This window comes from Lagenorhynchus albirostris, chromosome 3 (assembly GCF_949774975.1).
Source record: "Lagenorhynchus albirostris chromosome 3, mLagAlb1.1, whole genome shotgun sequence".
NCBI classification, from domain to species: Eukaryota; Metazoa; Chordata; class Mammalia; order Artiodactyla; family Delphinidae; genus Lagenorhynchus; species Lagenorhynchus albirostris.
This window is the reverse complement of record NC_083097.1, coordinates 170,075,643-170,097,571: the sequence shown is the minus strand read 5'-3', so window position 1 is coordinate 170,097,571 and position 21,929 is coordinate 170,075,643. Positions and strand designations below refer to the sequence as shown.

General features: G+C 55.3%; 1 protein-coding gene across 1 annotated transcript in view; it reads left to right on the top strand.

Moving 5' to 3' along the window:
* The window catches only part of GNG7 (G protein subunit gamma 7), a 155,685-nt gene that overhangs the window by 110,617 nt on the left and 23,139 nt on the right, over positions 1 to 21,929 (top strand). The window contains exon 3 of the mRNA XM_060145756.1: positions 9,825 to 9,861. The gene's annotated coding sequence lies outside the window, so the exon portion shown is untranslated. The remainder of the gene's footprint in view (positions 1 to 9,824; positions 9,862 to 21,929) is intronic.

The following is a 21,929-nucleotide window of genomic DNA, read 5'->3' as shown; positions in this document are numbered from 1 at the left end:
GCTTGGAGAGCAGACACCCCCATCTCCCCAGTCTCAGGCCTGCCTCTCCCCTCCCCCACAGCCCGCTCTTTAGTTTGGGTGCAGAGGGCCCCCCTGAACCTCAGATCGTCCTCGATTCCTCCCCCATCTTCCCAACCACTTAAATTCCTCTTCATCCCCATCACATCCTCCGTCCACGCCCCTCAGGGTTCTCATCCGGGCTGTTTCCACCTGGTCTCCAGGTCTGTTTATCCATGAAGCCCACGAGAATGCTTTAGTTTAACATCAGAAGAAAACCATGAATATACTGATCCAGGCTGGATGGTGTCCATCTTTACACCAATGTGGTCGTAAAGTATGTTCAATATTTTTTTATGGAGAGGGACCTTGAAAGTCATAGTGAGGCCCTGCTTTTGTTCCTTCCACCCTGGACCCATCACTGCCTGTGTGGAAACTTCCTTTGGCCCCAGGAAAAGGCCCAAACTCTCCACACAGCACGCACGTCCATTTTGGACCACACCTGCCTGGCTCTGGCTGCTGGCCCCCCATCCACTCTGCTCTGACCTCCCACATCCTGGCCTGAACTCGGGGTATCATCCAGCCGGGGCCTCCCACCGGGGTTTACCCAACCTTAAGCTCTGGGCCTGGACACTGTCTCCTGTAGGAAGCTTGTTGTACTTAACTCCTTTTTTTAAAAAAAAAAAAAAAGATTGAGCTATAATTCACATGCCATAAAATTCACCTATTTAAAATATGCAATTCAGTGTTTTTGGTACATTCATAAGGTTGTACAATTACGGCCACTACCTAATTCCAGAATATTTTCATCACCCCCCCGCAAATAACCCTATACCCCATTCAGTCTTCCCCAGCCCCAGGCAACTATGAATTCACCTTCTATGTCTGCGAATCTGCCTGTTCCGGACGTTTCCCATCAATGGAATCACACACTGTGTGTCCTTCTGTGTCTGGCTTCTCTCACTGAGCATCGTGTTCTCAGGGTCCGTCCATGTTGTAGCGAGGGTCAGGGCTTCACCCCTTTGCGTGGCTGAGTTTATCCATCACCCAGTGATGGACATTTGGGTCATGTCCAGTTTTTGCCTATTATAGATGATGCTGCTTTGGACGTTAGTGCACACTTTTCTGTGTGGACATGTGTTTTCATGTCCCTTGGGTACATACGTAGGAGTGGAACTGCAGGGTCAGCGGGTAATTCTTTTAACCTTTGGAGGAGCTGCCATTCCTTAACCTCAGAGGCTGTTCATCCCTCCAGCTCAGGGTTCTGCAAACTACAGCCAAGGGGGTGGGATCTGGCCCTCTGCCTGTTGTTGCAAATAAAGTTTTACTGGCATACAGCACGCCCATGACATGTCTACGGCGGCTACTGAGTTGAATCTTTGCCACAGAGACTGAAATATTTACTATCTGGCCTTTTATAGAAAAAAGTGTGTTGATGTGTAGCACTTAAATGACACACTGTGATCGTCTATTTATGCATCTTGAGAACCCCTCCCTCTACTTTCCTCCTGCGGAACAGAAAGTTCCCCACTGGCGGGAATGTGATCTTCTATTTCTGTTTCCTACCATCATTAAACATGTGGACTCATTACCCCACCCTCGCCTTCCGGGAGCATTGAACCCGTGGAAAGCCTGGGCCTCCCTTTCCTGTGGGTGCGGGCCGGCCTCACCCGGGGGTCCCGCCCTGGCTGCCCGGTGGAGTCACCAGGGGCCTCTGCAACCGGCCACACCCAGGCCAGCTGCCACAGTTCCCCGCCCCCCGCCCCAGGCAGACCGCAGTGGCCCCTCCAGAGGGTTCCAAAGCTTGGGAACCCCGGGTAACTGGTTCCTAATCCCAGATGTCTGCGGTTCCCATGGATATAGTCCCAGAGGCAGGGAATCCACAGACCATTTCTCCCATGCAAACAGCCTGGATGTATCAACCCTGCAAGGTGCAGGCATCTCAAGGGGGTTTGGGGTGCCTTCTCTGTCCTCCCCCAAATGCCCAGAGCCAGTCAGTCCAGCGGTGGGAGGGGAGCCCTTGTCGCTCAAGGTCCCAGCTCTCACAGCTGCAGGGACGTGCATCTAGAGACTTTTTGTTAATTTCCTGAGACTGCTGTAACAAAGGGCCGCAAACTGCATGGCTCAAACCAGACATTTATTCTCACACGTTCTGCAGGCCTGAAGTCCAAGCTCAGGGTGTCACAGGGCTGTGCTCCCTCCAGAGGCTCCAGAGGGGGACCCTTCCTGCCTCTTCCAGCTTCTGGGGCTGCATTGTCCTCAGCTCGTGGCCGCATCACCCCAGTCTCTGCGTCCGTCTTCACGAGGCCTCTCCCTGTGTGTCTGAGTATCAAATCCCACCCCCACTCCACTTTCTCCGATAAAGACACCAGCTATTGGGTGTAAGGCCCACCCTGAAACCAGGAAGCTCTGGCGGGGGGTGGGGGGACGGGACGCGGGGGGCACGACATGGATATTTGAGGGGCAGTATCGGACCCGCTATAACCAGTGGACATTATTTTTGTTTAGGCAAAAAGTACCCAAACTAAAAACGAACACCAGACGACCTTTCCAGAGAACGGTCACCCCACTTTGCAACCTTTCCTTTTATTTCTTCCTGCCATTTCCCCTCCCACGCCAGCTACCACCATCATTGCCTCGATGACTTGTCGTTTGCCCTTGTGGAAGCGCCTCAAATCCTTCTTGGTCCAGGGAAGGATGGGAGGGTAGGTAGAAACGTTTAACTCAGCGGACAGTTAAGGTGGTAATCGTGTTGCAATAAATAAATGTATCAGACTGACACAGGAACACCTGAAGCTCACACAGGGTTGTGTGTCAGTTATGTCTCAATACAAATACATTTTTTTAACATCTTTATTGGAGTATAATTGCTTTACAATGTTGTGTTAGTTTCTGCTGTATAACAAAGTGAATCAGCTATATGTACACCTACGTTCAGTACAAATACATTTTTAAAAAGTAAGTTGAGGGCTTCCCTGGTGGCACAGTGGTTGAGAGTCCGCCTGCCGATGCAGGGGACACGGGTTCGTGCCCCGGTCCAGGAAGATCCCACATGCCATGGAGCGGCTGGGCCCGTGAGCCATGGCTGCTGAGCCTGCGCGTCCGGAGCCTGTGCTCCGCAACGGGAGAGGCCACAACAGTAAGAGGCCCGCGTACCACAAAAAAAAAAAAAGTAAGTTGAGAGTAAACAGTTGTATTAAAAATTCCTACTTGAGGGAATTCCCTGGCGGTCCAGTGGTTAGGACTCCAAGCTTCCACTGCAGGGGGCACGGGTTCGATCCCTGGTCGGGGAGCTAAGATCCCAAAGGCTGTGCGGCACAGCAAATGAAATGAAATGAAATAAAAATTCTTACTTGAAAAGAATCCACTGAAGGGATTTAAAGACGTTAACTCAATAATCCTAGAGCAGGAACTTTGCTCAGTGGAGCTCTGCCCCCCAGGGGACACTGGGCCATGTCTGGGGACATCTGTGGTTTTCATGACTGGGGGGCTCCTGGCATCGAGGGGGTGGGAGCAGGGATGCTGCTGAGCCCCCCACAGTGCCCGGGACGGCCCCCCACAGAGTGACCCGGGGCCCCAACGTCAGCAGGGCCAAGGGAGAGAATCCCTGTCGTAAATACTGAAGGTGAGGATAGCTTTCAACTGAAAAAATATATATAATGTTTATTGGTCATTTAAAAAAAATCAGCTGTAGGTGTGTCTCCCTGCAGCTGTGACAAGCTGGGCCCCCCCTTTTGGGCCCAGGACAGGCTGAGGGCACGAGGGGGCCATGGCAGCTGCTCAGGGGCATCGCGGGCCCCCAGGGTACCTGGTCTGATGTGAACCTTCCGAATCCGTCGGATTTTTGCTTCAAAGCCCCGAGTGGGTGGAGGGCATGAGTGCTTGCCCGGGAGCCCAGTTTCCTTCTGAGAAGCAGAATGCAGAGTAACTTCTAAGAGAAGTGCCTGAGGAAGGGGATTACCCTACAGTCTCCCCAGAAGAGCTGGTGAAAATCAACAAGAAGCACTTCTGGTTTCTTTCACTGCCTAGGCGGCTTCCTCTGCCGGGCGCTATGCTCTCAGGCATCTCTGAGATTTAAAAAAAAAAAAAAAAAAGTAGATGATCTATTTTTGAATCCTTCTCGGAGAAGCCCTTGGCAGTTGAACAGCTGAGCTGAGACCAGCAAGGATAAGAGCTTGGGCAAAGGCACCCAGAGGTGGAGCCGGGAGTCCTGGGCGAGGACAGGGTTGTGCAGAGAACAGGACCCGGTCCCCCACCGACCCCCCCCATCCAGCCCTGCTGACATCAGCCGGGCATCCTCTGGGGGGGGCCGTCCTGGGCACTGCGGGGTGTGAAGCAGCATCCCTGCCCCCATCCACTCGATGCCAGGAGACCCCCAGAGTACCAACCACAGATGTCCCCAGGCACCGCCCAGTGTCCCCTGGGGGCAGAACTACCCTAGGAGAGACCCCTGCCCTAGTGACCCACTCCCCCAACTACACACACACACACACACACACACACACACACACACACACACGCACGTGAAGACCTCCCCCGTGTCCTGCATGTAAAGCAGGGCCTTGCTAATGAAAAAGCACAGAGTCAGAGGTTCTGGAATTTTCCTCCCTGTGTCTCATGGGTGAGCCATGGAGCTGCATGCATCTCCAGAAGCACCAGGGACCCTGCCAGGCGGGTCTGCAAAGCAGCCGTTAACACCTTTCTCAGGAGAAAGAAGGGAAATTCAACTTCTGACCCATAATAAACACTCAGCGAGTGTGATGACCCCAGCCCAGCCCCATCCCCCCACCCAGGCTCCGCCCTCCAGGAAATGAGGATAAAATCAGAAGGGACCTAGGGATCCAGGCCTCCTCAGCTGTACCCGTGTCAGCCCAGGACCCAAGGCCTTTCCACTCGACCCGGGCCACTCAGCCCTTGATCCTGGAGCCGCAGCTGCTACATCTAATAATTCGGGTTTCGTTCAGTTAAAAAATACTTTGGGGACTTCCCTGGCGGTCCAGTGGTTAAGACTCCGTGCTTTCAGTGCAGGGGGCCCAGGTTCCATCCCTGGTCGGGGAACTAAGATCCACCTGATGTGTGATGCGGCCAAAAAATTTAAAAATAAAAAAATATCATTAAAGAAATACTTTATTGCTAAAAAAAAAACCCCGCTAACCATCATCTGAGCCTTCAGCGAGTCATAACCTTTTTGCTGGTGGCGGGTCCTGCCCCCATGCTGTGGACGGGGCGGCCGTGGCCATTTCTTAAAATAAGGTAAGAATGAAGTCTGCCGAATTGGTGGCCTCTTCCTCTCACGAACGGTTTCCCCGTAGCGTCCGATATGGTTTGATGGCATTTTACCCGCAGGAGAACGTCCTTCACAGTTGGAGTCGATGCCCTCAAACCCTTTGTCAGCTAAGTCTATGTCCTATCCTCAGTCCTTTGTCGCCATTTCAACAGTCTCCCCAGCATCCTCACCAGGAGGAGATTCTTCCATCTCCAAACCCGCTTCTTTGGACTCAGCACACTCTTTATTCCTTGCGGGAACGTGTTGCCCCAAACCTGCAATTTGTAAAGAACGCGATATCCGTGAAGCGCGATAAAACGAGGTGTGCCGTGTATCACGTGTCATATCCGTCGGGTTATTTTTATCATCGTTGCCTTAGTTCGCACCTCCTGCAGTGCTGGGCACCGTCTTTGTCTCATTTCGTCATCACCATGACCCCGAGAGCGATGCCGTGGGTCCTTATGTTACAGACAGGGCATCAGGGTTCAGAGAGCCAGTGGGCCGACGTCCAGACCAACGCCCCGAGCCAGGGCCGAAGCTCGCTCAAAATCCCCTCCCTGCACCTCAGCTGGGCCAGAAAGACCGACTCCTCACCCCCTCTGAGCAGATGCTGGCTGGCTGTCTTCTAGAACATTCTAAAATCTTCTAGGAAGTTCTTCTCACCTAAACAGCTCATCCTGCAATCGGAATCTGTACCCTCTTTCCCATCCTCACGAAAGTCAGGATGACCATGATCATGAAAATGATGATAATAAAAATAAATCATTCCATCGGAATAGTGATTCACTGCAGGAGGAGGCCCTGGGATGCCTTCGGGGGTCTTGGAAATGTTCTGCATCTTGATGCAGGTCATGGTGACTCAGGTGCACACACTTTTTAAATGTATGGTCTGTACGTGAGCAAACTGTACACTCTTCTGTAGGCATGTCCTACATGTCCTACTGTCAACCACTGTGCCACCAGGGAAGCCCTGCAATCTTTTTGAAGGTCAAGTTGGAAGGTGGATCAAGTCCTCTCTACCTTTAAACTCAGGGTTTACACATAAGAATTCATCCTCAGGGGCTTCCCTGGTGACGCAGTGGTTGGGAGTCCACCTGCCGATGCAGGGGACACGGGTTCGTGCCCCGGTCTGGGAAGATCATGCCGCAGAGCGTCTGGGCTCGTGAGCCATGGCCGCTGAGCCTGCGCTTCCGGAGCCTGTGCTCCGCAACGGGAGAGGCCACGACAGTGAGAGGCCCGCGTACTGCAAAAAAAAAAAAGAAAGAATTCATCCTCAGGAAAAAAAAAGAGAGAGGCACACACAGAATTCCCTGTGCTTTGATATTTGCCTCATGTGCACTGATTCTCATGGTACAATGATTTAAGAAGAGGAAAGAATCAGAAACAACCCAAACATCCAATAATGGGCAAGAATAGATATACATAGTACTACTTCTAATCATAAATTTTGGTACGTCCACAAAGGTCCTGTTGGTAAATGCAGCATTAGTATCCTGGACGGGACCCCGGAACAGAACAGACATTGTTTGGTGGGGTGGAGTAATGGTGAAACCCAGATAAAGCCTGGAGTTGAATTCAGAGTAAGGCGCCTGGGTCCATTTCTTCATTTTGATGAGATGCCGACCTTAAGAGGAGCTGGCTGAGGGCACGTGCAAACTCTCTGTGCTGTTTTTGTCACTTTTCTGTCCGTCTAAAATCATTCCCAAATCAGAAGAATTTGTGACGGCGTGGGAAAAGAGTGGTTCCCCTCACAATGTGATAGACAGTAAGCAAATTAAGAAAAATTGTAAAGGCAGGTGATCAAATGGCATGTAGGACCTGAATTTGTAAAAACGGACAGGTATGTGTATATGCCGTGAAAAATCCAGGTGGTGGGATTATGGATGATTTTTTGTTATTTCATGTGATTTCTAGATTTGGGAAAATTCAATTGTGTTCCTTTCATGGTCATAAAGAAGAGAAAATATGTATACAGTTGATTCTTGTCATTGGCAGTGGTTCTGGGCCATAAAGTCACCGCAAACACTGAATTAGTGAACACCGCACCACCGCTCCTGGGGACACACAGGGCCAGGATCCCGTGGGCCTCCGTCACCCCATTGTCACGCCCGATTCCCACGCACACTCGTGTGATGTGCGTTTCTGTTTAAAGGTGCCTCGTCTGATAGCAGTTGTTGATTCATTCACGGCGGGGCTGTAACCCTGGCCTGAACAAAGCTCATCTAACACACGTACTGTCCCCGTGAGCACGACACCGTCCTCCTGCACGTGGGACACCGGCCAGCAAGCACTTCAGCTCTACACCAGGGGGCCATTTTAGAGGCAGAATCACCCACCAAAATCCCCAAAATGCCCAAAACGTAGCCCTAAATGGTGAAAAGGACCCTGGTTACCACCCGGTTCCACTTCAGCTGGGAAGATGGTTGTCGGTGACTCGAATGTTTCACTGCTCTGCCTGTGTCCTCTCATGACTGCACACACCCACCCCCAAGTATCAATCTGGGGGTTACAATCTAGCCAGTAGGTGAATTCCCAAGTACAGAATCCGAAGGTATCGAGGCTTGACCCTATAGAACACCTCCCGTGGCCCGTTCCCACGCAGGCCTGCTGGCGTCCACACAGCAGGCGGGCCCAGCCCTCGCCGGGAGCATGGGCTGGTGCTGAGGTGCCGCCTCTGCGCCCCGACACCCCGGTGCCCCAGCACACTCAGCCCAGCAAAGGTGTGTCTCCCCCTCCAAGCCCCGGGAGCCCAGTGTTGACCTTTAGCAGAAGCTGGGGTTCCCCCGCCTCAAGGGACCGGGGCAGGAGCGCCCCCTGCCAGATGCCTTACTCTGTGTCTGTGTGTCTCACCCAGCACTTCCTTAAGACAGGGGTCTCATCTGGGGGTGACTCTGCCTCCAGAGGACACTGGGCCCTGTCTGGGGACATCTGTGGCTATTAGGACTGGGGGGCTGCTGGCATCGAGGGGGTGGGGGTCAGGGACACTGCTTCACACCCCACGGTGCCCAGGACGCCCCGACGTCAACAGTGCCGGGGGGCAGAAGCCCTGCTTTAGAGAAAGCTGCCCCAGGGACTTCCCTGGAGGCCCAGTGGTTAGGACTCCGAGCTTCCACTGCAGGGGGTGAAGGTTCGATCCCTCGTCAGGGAACTAAGATCCCGCGTGCCACGCGGTGTGGCCAAAAGAAATAGTGAAACTGCCCCAGCCAGCTCCTTCCTGTGGCTGAGACTCGGCTGGGTCTCCCCCCCTGCCCCCCCCGCCCCACCCCGTGGTCTCTGATGCCAGCCCCCTGGGGCCCAGGGCCACTGAGAAAGGCTCTGTGGCCCTCGGCGCTGGCCCTGGAGTGGCGGCAGCAGCATGTCCCTTTGTGTAGGTGGAAAAAACCCCTGTAGGTTTGTGGAAAGAGCTAATGTTTATGAAGGAAGAGGGGCCAGCTCTCCGAGACCGAAGGGGACCTGGAGGGAAACAGCCTCGCCCGAGGCAGGCCCCGCAGCTCAGGAAGCCTGGCCTGCACTGGGCAGGGGCTTCTGTTGACCTCCCCACAGCAAGCCCACGGTGGAATGGGCCCCGAGCAAGGGCCTGCCTAGAACTCGAGGGTGGTCAAGCTGCTGGCTTGTGAACTGTGGTCAGTGGCCCGGCAGCTGCCGGGGGTCCCTGCCCCCGGAGCAGAGGCTGAGGCATCCTTCTGGCCGAGCAGGACGTGTAGCCCCGCAGCAGAGGACAGGCCTCCGTAGCCACAAACGGGAGGCTGGTGCTGGCCGCCTGGAGGGGACGGGGTTACCGCTCACCTCTCCCTCCTGGCCTTGGTGGGTGCCTCCCCAGGCGCTGCAGTGTGGAGAGTGGGGTGGAGGCTGGCGTCCAGCCTCAGGGTCACCCTGACAGCTGGACGTGGCGGCCCCAGGGCCCCTCATTGCTGTGTGCATCAATCATCAGAAAGAGACTGGACTCCGTCCAGGGTTCCGCTTGGAGCAGTGGGTCCCATCCCCCGGAAGGCCAGCAGCTCCAAAGTACCAGAGCCCACCCCGCCCCCGGGGTCCGATCACGGGGACTTCCATACTTTCCCGGTGACCTCCTGGCCCCAGGCGGCCAGCCTCAGATCCCTCGCCTTCCTGGCCCCGTATACCTGTCACCTCTTCCACCCGGGGTTAATTGCTTTGCCCCGAGATCGCTTTTTCCACCTCTCCCTTTTTGGCCCCGGCAAGTGGCTTCCATCAAAACCGAAAACCAGACGTGGAAAAACCCCAAGCGTGACACATCAAGGCTCGGTTCCATTTCAAGGCTTGGGGTCCCCGTGTCCTGAGATGGAATAATACAAGTTCCAGACAAAAACTCAACTCCCCCCTCCCCAGAGAAACACAGTTGTCTCTCCTGAATGGATCGGTGTAAAGAATAGAGTGAAATCTCCAGAGGCACCCCCGTTCCTTCTCTGGAGGACACGGCCGGTTCCAAACCAAATGCCACATTTTCAGTGACAGCCAAGTATCTCTCTGAGAAAAGCTGGAGCTAATTACGTTAAAAATATTTAACCGTGATTTTTTTTTTCCTCTCTCTCTCTCTAAACAGGGTCAAACAGTGCTGCTGCTTGGAAAAACTGAAAAAGGTATGTAGCATTTTCTCTTACTTCACGAGCTTGGAATCCCTTGTTTTCGAGCAAAGGAACAAACAAGCCAGAGTGTTTCGTGCGCACATGACACACTGGGAATTGTGTCACCGTGAAACGAGCTCCGGGCTCCCAGCCAGGAAACCCGAGTTCAAATCCCAGGTCCACCTCTGAGAGGCTCTGCCATGTCTGGGCGGGTTCCTTTCATCTCCCTGCAGAGGAAATAACACTCTGTGACTTCCCAAGCGTGGTGCCGGCCGTTTGCGAAGGGGGCTGTCCAGCAGGTTGGAAATGTGCGCCTTTCCAGGAAGTGGTCCATTTCGTGTAGATTACCTAATCCGCTGGCAACCTGGGTCCCCAGCACCCTCCTACAGCCCTTCCCACTTCCAGGAGCTCAGTGGTCACGCCTGGCTCTGGTCCCCCGGCGTCTTCCCCCTTTTTCTCCCCATCAGTCTGGCTAAAGGCCAGGATCGCCCCTCTTCTCAAAGGACCAGTTTCAGTTTCTCAGGCCGCCCTCTGGTTTCTCTGGTCTGTTTCATTTATCTCCGGCTCTGTCATTTCCTTCCTCCTGTGGGCTTTGGGTTTCGCTTGCCCTTCCTGTCCTCGTTCCTTCAGGTGTCAAGTCGGGTCGTGGATCTGGGACCTTCCCCGATGCGCCCTCTGCAGCTGTCACTCCCTGCCCCCAGAGCCCGCATCCCGCAGGTTTCAGCAGGTCGCGTTCTCAGGCCAGGCGCTTTGCACCTTCTCCTCAGCCCCGCTGCTCGTCTGAGCGCGTGTGGTTTAATTTCCACGGGTTCCGTGACCGCTCTGGGAAGGAAAGGGCATCGGGACGCCTTTCTCGGTGACTGGACGTTGTTGGGAGTATGGCTGAGATGGGATTCTCTTGGGGACCCTTCGTGGGGCTAGCTGAGAACATGGAGGGAGGGCTGGTTTGAGGTGGGGGGCGCTTCGCTGTGGACCCCCGGCTTCACTGCTTCGTCCCTGAGCCTCTCTGAACGCCTGCTTCATACAGCTGGAGGGGGGTGGGGTGTGAGGCCCGAGGACACGGGGCTTGATCGGCTGTGAGGTTTGGGGGTCCGGGGTGGAGGTGGCTAGAGCAGAGGCTGAGACAGAATCCCCTGAAGTCGCTTGCTGGGGCCGCCATCACAAAGTACCACCGACTGGGGGGCTTGCAACCGCAGCAACGCGTCCTCACGCTGTTCCGGAGGCCGGAAGTCCGAGATCCAGGTGCGGCAGACCCCCGCCCCTCCCTCTACAGGCTCCGGGGAGGGTCCTCCCTGCCTCTTCTGGCCTCTGGTGGTTTCCAGCATCCCTGGAGGCCTTGGTTTGTGGCTGCATCCCCCCAGCCGCTGCCTCCTCTTCACATGGCCTCCCCCGTGTGTGCGCATGTCCCGTTCTCGTGCAGACACCAGTCACTGCGTTTAGGGCCCCACCCCACCCCAGTACAATCTCATCTTAACTAGTTACATCTGCAGTGACCCTATTTCCAAATGAGGCCCCAGGTATCAGGACTTAGGACTTGAATGTGTCTTTGGGGACACACTTTAGCCCACAGCCCTCCTGGCTCTGTGTGCCCTTTGCAGCCAGGAGGTCCCAGAGGGTACCCAGTGCCCATGGCACTGGGATGGCAGCGCCCTGGGCCACAGAGAAGCCAGAGGGCGCTGGGGCTCCCTCCCCGTCTCTGAGGGACTGTGTGCTCTCCCTCCCTCTAGGATCTTCCTTCGGGACTTCCCCTCAAGGCCTCTGGTTTGGCCAGTGCCGCCCTGGGCCCCCCCACCCCTGGCAGTAGCCCCGGTAGGGGAGACAGGCTTTCATCTGCAGCCCCCACGCGGCTCCGTGAGCAGAGCTAATGCCCCCCTTCAGCCCCGAGCCCCCGTGTCAGCCACGCCTGAGCAGGGTCAGAGTCTCCAGCAACCACCCCCGCCAGCACCCTCAGCCCAGGCTTTCATGCTTCCAGGCACAGGGTGCTCACTCCCTGAGTCCCAAAGGGCTTTGAGCGGTGGCCGTTGATCGGGGTGGCGGCCCGGCTGAGTCCCTGGGACCCGGGTCCCTGCCGCAGCCCAGGGTGTGGCTTGGAGCGCTCATTTCGCGTCCCATACCTGCGAGATGGGGATGAGAACTCCCAGGGGGCCTAAGGAGGCCTGCAGACGCTGACGCAGGCCTGGCCCACGCAGGGCTCCTCGTTAACTGTAGTGCTCACACGTGGAGGCTCACCTCCCTCCTGCCTGCACTCCTCGGGCCCTTTTGCCCCTGAGGATGCCACACCTCTCTGCTTTGTGCGGCCTGCAAGCGGCCCAGGCAGAGCCGGCCCAGAGTGAGGAAAGCCGGGCACCCGCCCCGAGCGCAGAACTTAAGGGGGCATTGAAAAATGCAGTCATCGCTATGCTGTATCTTAACATAGCAATATGTCCTAAAAATCAAAATAAATGCCCCCCAAAAAATCCATGGTCAAGATTAAAAAAAATTTATTTTTTTTTGGCCGTGCCACACGGCTTGTGGGATCTTGGCTCCCCGACCAGGGATCGAACCCTCGCCCCCTGCAGTGGACGCTCAGAGTCCTAACCACTGGACTGCCAGGGAACTCCGAAGATTAGAATTTCAATTAAAGAGGGGATTGCTGGGCTTCCCTGGTGGTGCAGTGGTTGAGAGTCCGCCTGCCGATGCAGGGGACATGGGTTCGTGCCCCGGTCCGGGAAGATCCCACATGCCGCAGAGTGGCTGGGCCCGTGAGCCATGGCCGCTGAGCCTGCGCGTCCGGAGCCTGTGCTCCGCAACGGGAGAGGCCACAACAGTGAGAGGCCCGCAACGGGAGAGGCCACAACAGTGAGAGGCCCGCGTACCATCAAAAAAATAATAATAGCCGGGCGCGGTGGCGCGTGCCTGTAGTCCCAGCTACTCGGGAGGCTGAGGCAGGAGGATCGCTTGAGCCCAGGAGTTCTGGGCTGTAGTGCGCTATGCCGATCGGGTGTCCGCACTGAGTTCGGCATCAATATGGTGACCTCCCGGGAGCGGGGGACCACCAGGTTGCCTAAGGAGGGGTGAACCGGCCCAGGTCGGAAACGGAGCAGGTCAAAAAAACTCCCGTGCTGATCAGTAGTGGGATCGCGCCTGTGAATAGCCACTGCACTCCAGCCTGGGCAACATAGCGAGACCCCGTCTCTTAAAAAAATAAATAAATAATAATAATAATAATAATAATAATAATAATAATAATAAAGAGGGGATTGCTTTGCCCTAACCCCAGCCCCATCAGATCCTGTCCCTAATGAAAACCTTGACATGTGATTCATCCTGGATATTTTGCATTCATTTTGACTTCTTAAAAAAAATATTGCATGAAAGTATGTGATCACGGTGACCGACTTTTCGGTGCCCCTTAGATTCTGTGCCTGGGGCGGACGCCTTGCCATCCTCACCCCAGCCCGGCTGGCGAGAACGGTGGTGACAAAGATGATGACTTGAAACACAGGTACTCCCCAGTGGTCACCAGATACCCTCATCTTGGTCTTTTCACGCTCTCCATCAGTGGACCACAGGTCCGCAGCCCCTTTTCCTGATAGGGAGGCCAGTGCTCAGTTGCTTCTGGTCCCTGGGGACACACACGTGTACAGGCATCACAGCAGAGCCACCCTCCGCCAGGCTCAGGTGTCAGGAGAGCGGCTGGGGCCGCGGCCGCGTGGCCTCGTGCTGCAGGGTTAGGCCCACACACTACAGCACCTGCCAGCGGGGAGGACACAAAGCTCCAGCCCATGACTTCGGCCGGCTCCACCCGGGCCCCGGCCCACTCCCAGGCACCTGGCCGGCCCACTGCTGACCGCCCCCCCACCACTTCCTCATCCCCCGCTGCAGACCCCACTCAGCAGCCCGGCTGGTGTCTGTCAGGTGCCTCCTGTGAGCCAGACCCGGCTGCTTGGTCTCATTTTGTCCTGGTAGAAGCCTTGGGGAGCGGGTTTTCTCATCTCCATTTTATAGGTGAGGAAACTGAGGCTTAGCTGCAGAGAGACTCAGCAAGGCCCCAGGCTGGTGGACCATGGGGCCAGGGTTCCAGCTCCTTTCTCTCCACCCACAAGGCACCTGGCAGTCCGTATTAGTCAGGGCTCTCCAGAGAAACAGAACCAACAGGATGTGTGTACACAGAGAGAGTTATTTTAAGGAATTGATTATGGAGGCTGCAGGGTGGAGACCCAAGAGCCGACGCCAAAGGCAGTCACTGGAGAATTCCCTTCCGCTCAGGAGAGGCCCTCCACCTCCACATGCCCCGCAGTCTCATCCAGAAACACCCTCACAGAAGTATCCAAAAGAACAACTGGCCACAGACATATCTGGGCATCTCGTGGCCCAGCCAAATTGACACGTAAAATTAACCATCCCGTAGTCTTTTTACTTTTTTTTTTTTTTGCGGTATGCGGGCCTCTCACCGCTGTGGCCTCTCCCGTTGCGGAGCACAGGCTCCGGATGCGCAGGCCCAGCGGCCATGGCTCACGGGCCCAGCCGCTCCGCGGCATGTGGGATCTTCCCGGACCAGGGCACGAACCCGTGTCCCCTGCATCGGCAGGCGGACTCTCAACCACTGCACCACCAGGGAAGCCCCTTTTTACTTTTTTTTTAAAGACCAGGTTCTATTTTTTATTTTATTTTATTTACTTAAATACTTATTTATTTATTTATTGGCTGCATCGGGTCTTAGTTGCGGCACGCAGGATCTTTCGTTGTGCCTCACGGGCTTCAATCTAATTGTGGCGAGTGGGCTCGGTAGTTGTGGCATGCAGGCTTAGTTGCCCCGCGGCATGTGGGATCTTAGTTCCCTGACCAGGGATTGAACCAGTGTCCCCTGCATTGGAAGACGCTTTTTTTTTTTTTAATTTCATTTATTTTATTTATTTATTTATTTTTGGCTGCGTTGGGTCTTCATTGCTGCGTGAGGGCTTTTCTCTAGTTGTGGCCAGCGGGCTTCTCTTGTTGCAGAGCATGGGCTCTAGGCACGCAGGCTTCAGTAGCTGTGGCTCACAGGCTCAGTAGTTGTGGCTCACGGGCTCTAGAGTGCAGGCTCAGTAGTTGTGGTGCACGGGCTTAGTTGCTCCGCGGCATGTGGGATCTTCCCGGACCAGGGCTCGAACCCGTGTCCCTTGCATCGGCAGGCAGATTCTTAACCACTGCGCCACCAGGGAAGCCCTGAAGACGGATTCTTAACCACTGGACCACCAAGGAAGTCCCAGTCTTTTTTTTAAATTTTAAATTTAAAAAATTTAAATTTGTTTTAAATTTTAAATTGTTGTTTTAAATTTAACAATTTAACAAATTTTTGTTAACAAATTTTGTTAAATTTAACAAATTTTTTAAATTTGTTAATGACAAAGTCACAACTTGGCACCAGGTCTATTGACCGCCAGCCCAAGTTCCCTCCCATCCACCCACCCACCAGGTTTGTATTGGTGATGTGTTCTGAGGAAATGGAATTCTGCTTGGTTGAATTCTTTAATTCAAAGATAAACTCAGCACAGTTCATCTCTTTTCCAATTATTGGGTTTGGGAGCATTTGAGCAGTGGTGATTTTGCCAACTTTTCTCTTAGAGACAAAAAGATGGGACTTCCCTGGTGGTGCAGTGGTTAAGAATCCGCCTGCCAATGCAGGGGACGCGGGTTCGAGCCCTGGTCCCAGAAGATCCCACATGCCGTGGAGCAACTAAGCCCGTGCGCCACAACTACTTAGCCCACGTGCCGTAACTACTGAAGCCTGCGTGCCTAGATCCCGTGCTCCACAACAAGAGAAGCCACTGCAATGAGAAGCCCACACACCTCAACGAAGAGTAGCCCCCGCTTGCTGCAAGTAGAGAAAGCCTGTGTGTAGCCAAAAAATAAATAATTAAATAAACAAATTTAGTTTTAAAAAAAAAAAAAGACGTCATTTGACCAGTTTCCTGCTGAACAGAGACTAGAATTATCAGAATTTTCTTGGCCGTATAATGCAATGAAAAAATGGTAAAGAAGTCTCCACACGTATCTGGGCATCCTATGGCCCAGCCAAGCTGACATGTAAAATTAACCATCACATAGTCTCCCGGGCTGCATGGCCCCTTGCCCACCTGGATAGGACCCCTCAGAGCCCTCGGGGGCCATCGCCACTTTCCCTGAGAGTCAGGATAGGGCCAGAAGTGGGAGTTCAGTGAAAAGCTACAAGCTCAGATATTTGTACAGAAATGTGCACAGCAGCACGATTCACAGCAGCTGAAGGTGAACGCAACCCCACTGTCCATCAGTAGATGATGGATACACCCACCGTGTCCCCACACGGGAGCATCACTCAGCCACGGAAAGGGGGGGTGCAGCCCTGACACTCACTACAACGTGGACGGACCCTGAGAACACGATGTTCAGTGAGAGAAGCCAGACACAGGATACACAGTGTGTGATTCCATTGATTGGAAATGTCCAGAACAGGCAGATCCACAGACACACAGAGTTGGTGGTTAGTGGTTGTCAGGGGCCGGGGAGGGGGTGGGAGTAACTGCTGATGGGGATGGGGCTTCTTTTTGGGGTGATGGAATGTTCTGGAATCAGAAAGAGGTGATAGTTGCACAGTAACGTGAATGCACTAAATGCCACTGAATTGTACACTTAAAAATGGTTAAAATAGCAAATGTTATGTCACATATATATATTTTTACAATCTTTAAAATTTAATAATGTAATATACCAGAAAACCATTGAGTGAGTGAACACTTTCAGTGGTGAACTGTTTGTTTTCTGACTTTCTGTCTCAGCAAAGCTGTCAACAGGGAAAAGAGGAGGAAGCACAGAGCATGCTGAGGGGTCGGGGGTGGGCCGTCAGAGCTGTTGAATCACAGCGATTTGTTTTCTTTCCCGTGTTCCCAGCATCTCGTGGCTACGTCGGGGTAATGGGGACAGACGTTGGGAAATGTTCCGCAGGGCAGGCGTGAGCGGTGAAACACAGGAACAGAATTCTAGTCCTGCCGGGCTCGGTCCCAGCAGGTGCTTGGCATGACAGAGCCCCCATCCCCGCCGTGCCTGGTGCGGTACCCATCTGGGTGCAAGTGAGACCCGCCGGGCACATCTGCAGGGAGTGCTGGCGGGACAGACAGCAAGGGAGGAGGCAGGGCTGTGATTTCCCAGGTGGGAAATCCTGGACTTTCGCAGCAGGGTTCCAGGTGATTTGTTTTAAAAGGCAGCAAGGAGTGACGAACGGTTTTCTTTCAACATGGCTCTTTGGCTTGGAATTGATGGATCAGCAAACTTCTCTCTTCACTGGTGTGGTTCCTTCCCCGCCACAACCTTGGGAGTCACAGTTGGCCACGGCCTGGGGCTGGCTTCTCAAAGCAGGACACACAGCGGTACCTTCCTAGGGCAGTCATTTCAGTCAAAGGCTTTGGGGTCAGGAGGGAGACGTTATTATTTTTTTTATGTTAGTTTTGTATTTTCTATTTGTATTATTTTTACAGTCACATAGATTAATTTAGGAGTGGCAGGCCCAACTGACATGACATCGTAGGAAAAAATGAGGGAACGTCGACAGGCCACATCAGGCCACATCCCCTTCCATCTCCTCCGGACCTGGGTCCTCTCTGCAGGTTGTGCTTCTCTGCTGTATTAGTTAGTGATGCTGCATGACAAATACCCCCAAGCTCCACCCACTTATCATCTCACAGTGAGTCAGGGGTCCAGGCACAGCCTAACGGGGTCCTCTGCTCAGGGTCCCACCAGGCCACCATCCAGGTGCCAGCTGGGCTTCATTCTTACCCAGAGGCTTGACTGGGGGAGAATCTGCTCCAGGGTCCCTTGGGGTATTGGCAGAATTTGTGGCCTGCAGCTGCAGGACTGTCGGCAGCTCCTAGGGGTCACCCACCGCTCCTGGCCACATGCGCTTTTTTTTTTAGATTTATTTTTATTTATTTATTTGGCTGTGCCAGCTCTTTTTACAGCATGTGGGATCCTCGTTGCGGCATGCAGGACCCTTTAGTTGCAGCATGTGGACTCCCACTTGGGGCATTCAGGATCTAGTTCCCCGACCAGGGATTGAACCTGGGCCCCTGGCCTTGGGAGGGCAGAGTCTTACCCGCTGGACCACCAGGGAAGTCCCCATGTGCACTTTTTTTTATCTTTTTAAATAGATTTATTGATTTATTTATTTATGGCTGCGTTGGGTCCTCATTGCTGCGCGCGGGCTTTCTCTAGTTGCGGCAAGTGGGGGCTACACTTCGCTGCGGTGCGTGGGCCTCTCACTGTGGTGCCTTCTCCTGTTGTGGAACACAGGCTCTGGGGGCACAGGCTTCAGTAGTTGTGGCACGCAGTCTCAGTAGTTGTGGCTTGCGGGCTCTAGAGCACAGGCTCAGTAGTTGTGGCGCTCGCGCCTAGTTGCTCCACGGCATGTGGGATCTTCCCGGACCAGGGCTTGAACCCGTGTCCCCTGCATTGGCAGGCGGATTCCCAACCACTGAGCCACCAGGGAAGCCCCCCACGTGCACTTCTTAAACACAGTCGCCTGCCTCATCAGGCCAGCAAGGAGGGTCTCTAGGGGCGAGGGCAGAAGTCCGAGCAGCTCTGCCTGGCCTTCTCTGAGAACACACCCACTGGCTGCCCTGCACCAGTCCCTGAGGATCCCATGAGGTCACGTCCGTGCCTTCTGTGCACCTTCTCCACTTCCTGTGTGCAGTGCGGCCCAAGCCACCTCTCCCAAGTCCTGCAGAGACCCTGAGAGCTGGGCACCCAGCCCCAAGGCAGCCACGGTTCCCCTTTCCAGTGAGAGCCGCAGGAGACCTCAGCGCTTCCTGGGCAGCCCTGCACTTGGCCGCATTTCTGCATTAACGAGAAAAGGCGTCATGGAATTTGGACAGGCGAGAAACGGGATGTCAATGTGAACAGAACCAGACACTTCATCTCATTGTTAGAAATTCCACGCAGGTCATCGAAACCTCGTCTTGGGGCAGAGACCGCCGGGAAGCCGAGATTAACTCCCTCTCGCCAGGCGCGTTCTACAGACCCAGTGCTGGTCCCTGCACCCCTGCTGCCTCCTGTGGGTACCTGGGCCCCGAGATCCCTCCTTCCCTCCCTCCTGCTCACTGGGGCTCCTTGGACGCTGGGCTGTCAATGGGGTAGCTGTGATTGGCCCTCTCTGGAAGGTTCCGCGGTGCTCCCCAGCCGTGTCCCCAGATGAGAACACAGCCCAGCAACACCTCCGTTGGGGCCGAAATTTGCATCCCAGACCAAGACTGCTGCTTCTCTGCCCCACCCCCCCGGGTGCTGTGTTTGAAGGTCAAGCTTCCAGCCAAGACACACAAGGGTCAGCACCCGAGTAGGGGGTTCCGTCCAGATGTCCTAATGCTTTGTTTTAGTGCCGGGCAGCCTGAGCTTTGACCCCAAGCCCCTGTGTCCGCACCTCATGGGCACCTGGGTCCCCTCGGGAGTTTGGACACTGAGGATGCGTGGCGGGCCCGGAGGAGGTGCCCAGGAGCCACGTTGGTGGCCTCAGCCCACCCGGTCTTCTCAAGTGAACCCGGCGGGACCAAAATAATGTATGTATTTCACAGGAAAGAGGCTCCCAGGCAGGCACACTCCTAGCCCATTCGTCAAGGGGTCTCCCCCTGACCCCCAGTCCACCCAGCACTGCTGCCGTAGCCCAGCCATTCTCCGTGGGGGGCCGTCCTGGGCGCTGCGGGATGTGGAGCAGCGTCCCTGACCCCACCCACTCGATGCCGGGAGCCCCCCAGAGGGAAGACCAGAGATGTCTCTAGACATCCCCCGTGTCCCCTGGGGGCAGGAGCGCCCCGGTGAGACCCCTTGTTCTAGAGCCTGGCGCCTCACACAGGTACATCTCTGAAACCGTTCGAGTAATCTCACCATTGGCCCTTTTTTTTTTTTTTTAAACATGAAAAATGTCCCTAACTACAGCTAGCCCTTAGGGAGAGCCTCTGTGGGTCTGTTTGGTTCCGGCACTTTCCAACCACATCAGAGGTGGAGTAACCTGCTCAGTAACCACTGGTCATTCTGATGCTGGGGTGTTGAGGCTTCAATGCCCTGGGTGTTGGCCGTCAACCCAGAACCCAGAGCAAAGAGCCAGAGGCCATGACCCGGGCCCGAGGTCCGTCCGCAGCAGCACGTGTGCCCCGGGCAGGCCATCCCCACTCTGCAGGGTGGGCCATCCTGGGCACGTGCCCGCGAGTGGCATCCACTACGGACTTCAGGTGCGGCCAGTGCTCTGCCCCTGGCAGCCTGATCCTGGGGGCCTGTCCTGGGACAGAGATTGGCCCTGGGGACAGAGTGAGTTCCTGGAAGGAGCCTCCTTGGTAAATGCCCTGCACTGCAGCCACCAGTCCCTTCCATCCAGATGGCCCTTTGGTGCCCAGCTTCAGCCACGGACCCCAAAGATGTCCCTGTCCTAGTCCCGGGGCATGTGGATGTGTCACTTCACGTGGCAGAGGGGACTTTGCAGGCAGGGTTAAGTTAAGGCACCCGAGATGGGGATGACCCTGGATTCCCTGGGGGGCCTAGTGTCATCCCAGGGTCCTTATAAGAGGGAGGCGGGGGCTTCCCTGGTGGCACAGTGGTTGAGAGTCCGCCTGCCGATGCAGGGGACACGGATTCGTGCCCCAGTCCGGGAAGATCCCACATGCCGCGGAGCGGCTGGGCCCGTGAGCCATGGCCGCCGAGCCTGCGCGTCCGGAGCCTGTGCTCCGCAAAGGGAGAGGCCACAACAGTGAGAGGCCCGAGTACCGCAAAAAAAAAAAAAAAAAGAGGGAGGCGGGAGGGTCAGAGGCAGAGAGAGACGGGAGATGCTGCACTGCTGGCTGTGAGGATGCAGGAGGGGCCGCGAGCCAGGGGTGCGGCGCCTCTAGAAGCTGGAAAAGGCAGGAACCGATGCTGCCCTGGAGCCTCTGGAGGAACCAGCCCTGCCCACGTGTAGATTTTGACCCAGAGGACCTAGTCAGACTTCTGACCTCCAGAACCGTGAGATAATCAATGTGTATGTTTTTAAGCCACCAAATTTGTGGCAATTTGTGACAGCAGCCACAGGAAATGCAATGCCAAGGAATGTCCAGGGAGCTGTGTATACCCCAAGAAGGGGTTCTGGTGCAGCCTTGTGCGCGGACAGCAGACCAGGGGCTTCTCAGAGAGGGTGACACTTCATGGGGTTTTGCAGAATGTATAGGAGTTTGTCCAGGCTCAGGTGGGAAGGCCTGGACCTGCCCTCCCCTCTCTCCCAGCCTCCTGCCCTTTGGCTCCAAGCTGCACCCTCACGGGGCCAGGGTGACAGCATTTCCTCAGTGCCGGGAAGCCGAGAATGAGGGTGACACCCTCCACGGGCGCTTGGCGTGCTGGCCCAGCCCAGTGCCTGGCTTGCACACCCTCACATGACTGCAGTCATCCTCCGGGTGCACAGAGAGGGCCCTTTCTTCTGCTCCCGCATTAGCCACACCGTCACCCTCTGTCATTGTCCGCCCACCTCCCGGCTTGGGCCAAGGGTGGCCGTTTGCCCTGCAGCTCTGTTTTTCCCTCGCTTGTGGGCACCTCATTCATTCCCCTTTTTCTAGCCTTTTCTAAATATAGCTGCCAAGGGACCCGATTTAGCCTGTGCATAAAAGGACCGGCTGACAGGGAGTCACAAGACGCTGGTCTTGGAGGGGGGGCGGGGCAAGCCTCCTGCTGGGAAGCGTCTGCCTGGCAAAGACCCAGCTGGTCTTTTGCGGCCCCCACGTCCCACCAAAGGTCATGATGCCCAAGATCACAGAAGCCATCACGTGGCCAGCCCTCCCCACGCCAGGCCAGGGTGACCTTGACCCTGGAGAATCTCGGGCCCAGCAGGGAGGCCCGGATCCCGGAGCCCAGAGCCAGCCCTGGCTTGGGGGGGCGGGGGGGGGGCACGGGGATGCCTGCTCGGCTCCTGGTTGTTGGGGGGTTCAAAGAGGTTTTGTCTCCTCACTCGTAGTAAAGTCCAAATGCCAGTGTGGCACCCGTGGCCCTCCGCAGGTCCCCTCTGTCTGTGACCCCTCTTGGAGCCAGGGGCGAGGCCAGGAGGCCACCGCATCCCGGATGCTGGGGACACCGCGAGGCACCTG